Genomic DNA, 7908 nt, shown 5'->3' on the forward strand with positions numbered 1-7908 from the left:
GTGTATTAATATCATTTGCTTAATTGGACAAATGGGAATTAGTATCTTACTAACTCATTTTGAAAACACGCTGCCCAATTTCTCTTCCATTTAGAAAAGTTTCCTGTTTTCAAACTTCCAATTTTTCTCCTTAGCATGATGCTCAATACTACACAGTATTCTATTAGTTTTATTCCACCTGTGACCAAGTCGTGGAATGATCTTCCTAATCGGGTAGTTGAATTGATGTAACTTCAAAAGCTCAAACTTGCAAGAAAATGAATTTACATTGAACAGGCTGACATAACGGATTTTGAGCGAAGCGAAAAATCTATTTTTGGGTGAGATAGCCATGGCGTCCTGATGGAAGGTTCCTGTTTGGTAGCTTCCTTGGGTATAAGACTACTAAGATATTCCCAGAGAATTTAACCACAGGTTATCACAGAATTCTAACTTCTGGAGCGAGTATCTCAAAGGTTTCCCTTTAAGACATCGTAATACAACAGGGGACACGCAAGCTTGGTCGTGCCACATAGCTATCTCCACCCCGAACAGAGTTAACGCTTCGGTGTGTAAGGGCTGAGAATAGCTGGGAGCCGTTCCACAGCTAATCTCACTCGTGGCTACTACTGATACTCGAGACGTAAACAAACGGACGCCATTGCTCTAATGACGTCACGCGCGTCTTTATCCTGGCGCCAGTTGCTGCCCATCACCATGATACAATTGTGTAGGGTGGGAACAAACTGAACGAAGTAGTAGGGAGGGTCCATCAGGACGCCATGGCTATCTCACCCAAAAATAGATTTTTCGCTTCGCTCAAAATCCGTTTTTTGGGCTCAAGCCATGGCGTCCTGATGGAAGAGTACCAGAGAATCAATGTATCGTGGTAGATTTTCCCCCAGAGTTAAGTGCCTAGGCATTGACAAAACAGCAAAGTAATCTTAGGTAAGAACCATAGGAACGAAATATCCTGCCCCCCATTGGTAGGAAGTTCCCATGGGCTATGCCGACGTCAAAGTGGTATTGAAGGGCTATTCATCTTGACAGAAGAACTTTTAAGAGCTTAGAGATGAAGCAGAATGTTTGATATTTGTATAGGAACATTCTGAAGTAGGCCAGTGGTGGTTGGGCACTGTGTGTAGAGTTCATCTCCTGATTATCAGAAGTAAGTATTCGTGTAGGAACCTTACTGAGACAAGGTGAATATAATTTAGGAATAGACATCTTAAATTCTTCATGACCATAAGAAAAGAGGAATAAATAAAACTATGACAGTATGTATTTCATAGTAAGTAGGAGCTGAAAGAGACGCATAAGTAATAAAATAGAAATTTTATTTCACAATGCAGAAATTAAATAATTTACAGCAAAAGTAAAGTTCATTTACAGTAATAATAATGTACATAGAAATAAAGGCTTGCTCTTGAATCTGAAAGGGAATTTCAGGATTAGTAGGTACTCGTTCTCGAGGAACGCAAGTCTTTAAATAACACATCATGCTCAAGGCATGCGGCACTTGTGTGACACTATGACATTTCACCTGGGATAAGAACAGTTATAAAAGCACTAAGTGTTTTTAGACATCACTATGAATCACTCGAGGGTCAACATAGGCACCCGAAGAGTTAGAGTCCCAAGTAACTCACTGTTCTACGCAGAGTTAGGTGCAGGTTTCATAACACTACCTGCGGCTACCACAAAATGTTTGATTTCGTGCACTTGTTTCGCATAATGTTTAAAGAAAACTCGCGAGGACTTCCAGCCCGTAAAGTTTTTAAGGCTCTCAAAGTCCATGCTCTGAAAGAAGTTCAGAGAAGATGCCACTTTTCTAGGATCATGACCAGCGGGTGTACTGTTCGGATCCGCTCTGCGAATGAAGTAGGTGATTTTCGCTCTTAATTGTTTCAGTGACAGGTCGCTGCCCGATGTTTCTCCTTTGAAGAGTTGGCCTCCACCAAAGTTTGAAGTTCTGCGAAGATAGACCTTGAGGCTCTCTACTGGACATAGAGAGACATCCTCCTTCAGGGGGCATATTCTCCAAGGGCCCCATCTTTTGGTGGGTAATTCATTTTTGGCGAGAAACGTCGGATCAGGGGAGAGGGTCACTTCTCCTGAATCAGCAAACAGGATGTGTCCCTCTTCTCTTGATAATGCCACTATTTCGCTGACTCGAGCTCCCGAGGCGAGAGCAAATAAAAATATAACTTTCTGAGTCAGATCCTTGAGGGGGCATGAATCATTGTCCAAGTTGGAGGCGAAATGGAGCACCTTGTCTAGTGACCAGGAGATCGGTTTCGGAGGGGGTGCTGGGCGTAGGCGAGCACATGCTTTCGGCAGTTTGTTAAAGATGTCGTTGGACAGATCAATTTGGAAAGCATATAGAATTGGTCTAGTCAAAGCCGATTTGCAGGTTGAAATCGTATTGGCTGCTAATCCTTGTCCATGAAGGTGAATGAAGAAGGACATACAGAAATCAATGGTGATTTCTTTAGGATTTTTTGCTTTAACAAAGGAGACCCATTTCCTCCAGGATGATTCATATTGCCGTCTCGTGGATTCGGTCTTGTATTCCTCTAGGAAGTCTAGACTTTTCTTCGAGATCCCAAACCTCTTCTTTGCGGCAAGGGAGAGAAAATCATGAGATGAAGGTCCTTGATTTTCGATGATGAAGCGAAGACAGTCGACTTCTGTACTTGTTGAGAGAGAACTGGGCCCGGGAGAGGGATCAGCTTGGGCTGCAGCTCCAGGACCAGGGGGGTACCAGTTGCTCCGGGGCCACTTGGGAGCCACTAGGGCCGCTGTCCCTTTGAAGGTTCTCAGTTTGGAGAGGACTTTCAACAGAAGGTTGGTGGGAGGGAACAGGTATATCTTCGACCATCTGTTCCAGTCCAGTGACATGGCGTCCACCGCTTCTGCTTTGGGGTCCTCGTACGGGGCTACGTACAGAGGAAGTTGATTGTTGTCGCTCGTTGCAAAGAGATCTATCTGAAGTTCTGGGACTTGATGAGAGATGAAGGAGAATGATCTTGCGTCTAGAGACCATTCCGACTCTATCGGGTTTGTCCGAGATAGAGCATCCGCTGTCACGTTGCGGAATCCTTGTAGGTGAACTGCAGACAGGTGCCACTTCTTCTTCTCCGCCAGACGGAAGATTGGGAGAAGCACCTGATTTATCTGGGGCGATCTTGAGCCCTGGCGATTGAGACAACGAACTACCACCGAGTTGTCTAGGGTTAGACGGATGTGGATCGAGGGCGGCGGGGATAGCTTCTTCAGAGTAAGAAGGACCGCCATGGCCTCCAAGATGTTTATGTGGAACGTCTTGAATAGTGGAGACCAGGTCCCTTGAGCTTGTTTCAGGTGGGAGTGACCTCCCCAGCCCTCCAGTGAGGCATCCGTGTGGATGTTGAGTGATGGAGGAGGGTGTTGGAGAGGAATGGACCTTTTCAGGGCCATTGCTTCCGACCACGGCTTTAGGAGGCGTCGAAGTCTGTTTGGAAGCCGTCTCTTGAGGTCTCTTCGAGCGATGGATGCCGATCGTCTCCAGACTCCCGCGGCATCCTTTAGCTGTGCACGAAGCACTGGGTTTGTCACTGAGGCGAATTGTAGAGAGCCTAGAACTCGTTCCTGCTGTCGTCTTGAAATGCGTTTGGATTTCAGTAGTCGCTTGACAGACCCTGCTATTTCCTTCCTTTTCTTCTGGGGGATGGAAAGGCGGTGTGACTGAAGATTCCAGTGGATTCCCAGCCACTGAAACTTCTGAGCCGGAGAGAGGCGAGATTTCTTCTCGTTGATCTTGAATCCCAGGTGTTCTAGGTACTGGGTAACTTCGTCGCAAGACTTTGTACACTCTTCGGGCGATGGAGCCCAGACTAGCCAGTCGTCGAGGTAGGCCATCACCTGGACGTTTCTTAGGCGGAGCTGTTGTACTATGGCATCCGCCAGCTTTGTGAAGATCCGAGGGGCCACATTGAGGCCGAATGGCATGGCCCGGAAGGCGTAGCTTTTTCTTTGGAGTCGAAATCCTAGGTAGGAGGAAGCGTGATGGTTCATTGGAATGTGCCAATAGGCATCCGCCAGGTCTATAGAGACCGAGTAGGAACCTTGAGGCAGAAGGGTCCTTATTTGTTGAAGCGTCAGCATCTTGAATTTGTTGTTCTCTATGAACTTGTTGAGGGGGGATAAGTCCAGAATGACTCTGAGCTTGTCTGAGTCCTTCTTGGGAACGCAAAACAGTCTCCCTTGGAACCTGGTGGACTTTACCTTCCTTATCACCTTCTTGTTCAAGAGGTCTAGAACATATTCTTCCAGAATGGGGGTCGATTGTTGAAAGAACCGCTGGAAGATTGGGGGTGGTTGCACCCAACTCCAGCCTAGACCGTTCTTGATGATGCTGTGTGCCCAAGGATCGAAGGTCCAACGATCCTGGAATTGGCGGAGTCTTCCTCCCACCGGAAGCACTTCATTGCTTCTGGTGTCCCGAGGACTTGTTGCCTCGGCCGCTAGCTCCCTTTCCTCCTCTACCTCTGGAGGGACGACGAGAGGCGTCTCTGCTTGCACCCCTGGACGAGCCTCTACCTCTGGCATGAAAGGTAGTGGATGGCTGCTCAAAGGCAGGGGTGAAGACCGGTGACTGTGACAACACCGGTTGGGGGACCAATTGAAAGGTCTGTTGTGGTTGGGCAACCACTTGGGAGGTAGCGGGTCCCGGAAACTGACGTCGTTGTTGACGTTGCTGGGGTTTCGGCTTCTGAGGTTTCCTCTTAGGCTGAGGTCCATCGTCCTGAGAGGTTTTCCTTTTTCTGGACATGCCCCACTTGTGGAGAAGGTTCCTATTCTCCGTGGCGGCTCTGTCAGTTATTTCCTTGACAAGGTCAGAAGGAAACAGGTGCTTTCCCCAGATGTTGGAGGAAATCAGCCTCCGGGGTTCGTGTTTCACGGTGGCACCGACAAACACGAATTCACGACAGGCTCTACGAGCCTTTATGAAATGGTACAAGTCCTTCATTACCGTGAGTAAGTGGGATTTGGCCAGTACCATGTAGTGATCGGGTACTGCTGTGTCACAGGCCATAACTTCAAGTTGGACTTGATGAGAAAGAGATGCCGCAAGCCTCTCCTTCGTGTCTTGTTCCCGGCGAAGGAGGTGATCATTGAGCTTAGGGAGGTCTTCATTAAACTGACGTCCGGCGACGTCAGGATCGAGCCTACCCACGACGAAAGTATGTTGGACATCTTTCCATTGTCTAGTGTCAGGGGGTGTCACGATGGAGAAGGGTCTGCACTCCTCCAGTGCAGGGCAGGGTTTTCCTTCTTCCGCCGCTTTAAGGCATGCAGCCAAGGCCTTTTCCAAAAATGGAAGAATCGCAGTGTCAGGTGCGACATATGTAGGATGCTTCTTGCTCAAGGCAGGAAGCTTAGAGCAGGTAAAGCCCCTGCTCTTAAATGCGGAGGCTAGCATAGCCTGGGCCTTTGCGAGATCGAACACTATCTCTTCTTTAGGTTCGGTCTCCTCCTTCGAGGCAGGTTCGGAACGAAGCCGGACGTAACAGTCCGGGTAGGCCTCGAAGCTTGGGAAGAACTCCACATCTTCCAACGGGACCGTGCCGATTTTGTCACTAACAAAGATCCTGCCGGTCGCAATAACCATATGCTCTGCATACCTCCACGGGTTGGCATGAGAGCAAGCTGGGAGATCCTTGACCGAGATCTTTTTCGGGTCTCTGGATCCAATCATAGACCTGATGGACTCCTGGTTCTCCTTCAGTCTGTCGTCCATGACAGCTCTAATCAGTCGGATCAGTTCTTGGGTAGAAGAGGAAGGATCCGGGGTCGAGGAGGTAGACGGGATGGACATTTCCGTCGGTGTAGGAGTAGGCGGAGGGATGGACGAGGGAGTAGCTCCAATCTCCGACTCGGTGTATTCCACCTTGTCTTCGTCCTCTTCGGCTCCTTGAGCCATAAGCGTCTTCTCCGTGTCTTCCGAGACGTCAGAGATCTGTTCATCATCCTCGGAATCTAAACGACACTCGTGCATGGACTGAGCCATGACCACATCAGGTTCCACCGTAATTTGGACAGTGGGGATTGCTTCCTTTGGAACCACTGAGTCAGGGGAGGCCTTAGGGAACAACAGGGACCTCAGTTCTTCGGTGGCCAGGTACGGTCCAGTAGCATTTCTCTGAAAACCACGCACCCACTTGCGCAGTTTTTCACGAGCAATGTCTCTAACCTCCGCTGAGGGAGGGTTATGGAAGGCCTCAACTAGGTAGGCCTGGCAGACCGTACATTCCAGTGGATTCCAGAACTTCCAATCCCCTTTCTTGTCTGAGCAAGGGGCGTGAGTCCTGCACGCCGTATGTCCGTAAAACTGCGAGCGTTTCACAGCACAGTAGGCGAAATCGCACTTCATCTGCTCCTCCTGTGGAAGAAAGAGAAAATGAGTATGGGGGAGTCATAGGAATGGCTCTTAAATTAAGTTAATATTAATCATTAATTTTAACTTAAAGAAGGTGTGATGCATAGAGAATGAAACAGTAAAGGAGAACACGCTCCATGCATCTCGCCCGGCTGGTTACCATAGGCTTGGTCCTGGGATAATCCAAATGACCGAGATCATTGGATATAGTTTCCTAGGATTCCCATTATATTGGAACTCCATGGAAAGCCAAGGACAAGGTTGGGATCGAATTCATTCGGTTCCCAGATAAGAGCCAGAAGGCCTCATTAAGGGTAACTGCTTCTGGCAACCAGCCGCGCTAAGATGCACATAGCATGCTGGAAATAGAAGAATGCAAAGAGACAGCATGATCATTAATAGAGCAGTACTAGGTACTGATCTTAGAAGCAAAGCAGCTTATCTATTTGCAAGGTAGGGCTATCTTAGTCTTATGATAGCTACAGAGAGGGGGTGCAAGTATTCTTGACGCCTCCGGGGCATCCGGCAAGCCGCCGGCACGCCGGAGCTCGCTCCAGCATAGATTCTGGCACTAGAACAGACAATTTTCAAAGTCAGTTAGATACCAGGATGGCGGCCGCCGGCACAACGGCGGCACGCCGGCAGGGAGCGGCGGCTCCGGCAGCCGGAGGATGCCGGATTGGTGACTGGGGTAAGGATGGTACAGGTAGTATCGGGTTGCCGGCAGTATATGCCGGCACTCCGGAGATCGACCGGCAAGCGGACGATTAGATAGGAGTAGGAGAGCTGCCGGTAGTAGCCGGCGGCAGCCGGCAGTCCCTCGGTACACGGGGGGCTGGCGGCAAGGGTAGGGAAGTCACCAAGAGGGAGGCAGGTATTGCCGGCAGAAGAGGCGGCAAGAGACCGGCACCCGGATAGATAGAGAGACAGGGGGAGGGGGGAAAGGATGCAGGAAGTACCGTCAGGGTTCCAGACATCCCTCCCCCTCCCTGAGGGGGTGTACCCATGATAGAGACAGGCTCTAGCATCCATAAGCAGGGGTCACTAGGGACCGGGAGCAGGTAGTCCAAGGGAGGACTAGGGAACACCCAAGAGGGGGGGGGGGGGGAGACTCCCCTATGCAGAGCTACACTAGTAACTAACCTTATAGGACACTATGAAGGTATATGTACCAGAGCGGACAGCACAGGGAAGCTCGGGTAGCCCTACTCATCCACCCTAAGGAGGATTTGTAGAACAGGGGACAGATGAGTATAAACTAACCTAAGCATAGGCTAGGCTATACAAGAGATAGGTGGGGAGGGAGAAGAGAGGGGTCTTCCCAGGAAGGGTTTCTGTACCAGAGCGGCCACAAAGGGAAGGGAGGACACTCCCTAACCTAAGATTAGGCTGATCGGCTAAAACGGTGCAAGAGTACAGTTTCAGCATGGAACAGAGAAACCTTCCTAACCCGGCCTAGATCAGGGCTAAAAGTCCTGAACTAGGCAAGGAAGAAGACGTATCGCTAT

Source organism: Palaemon carinicauda, chromosome 26 (assembly GCF_036898095.1).
Source record: "Palaemon carinicauda isolate YSFRI2023 chromosome 26, ASM3689809v2, whole genome shotgun sequence".
NCBI lineage: Eukaryota > Metazoa > Arthropoda > Malacostraca > Decapoda > Palaemonidae > Palaemon > Palaemon carinicauda.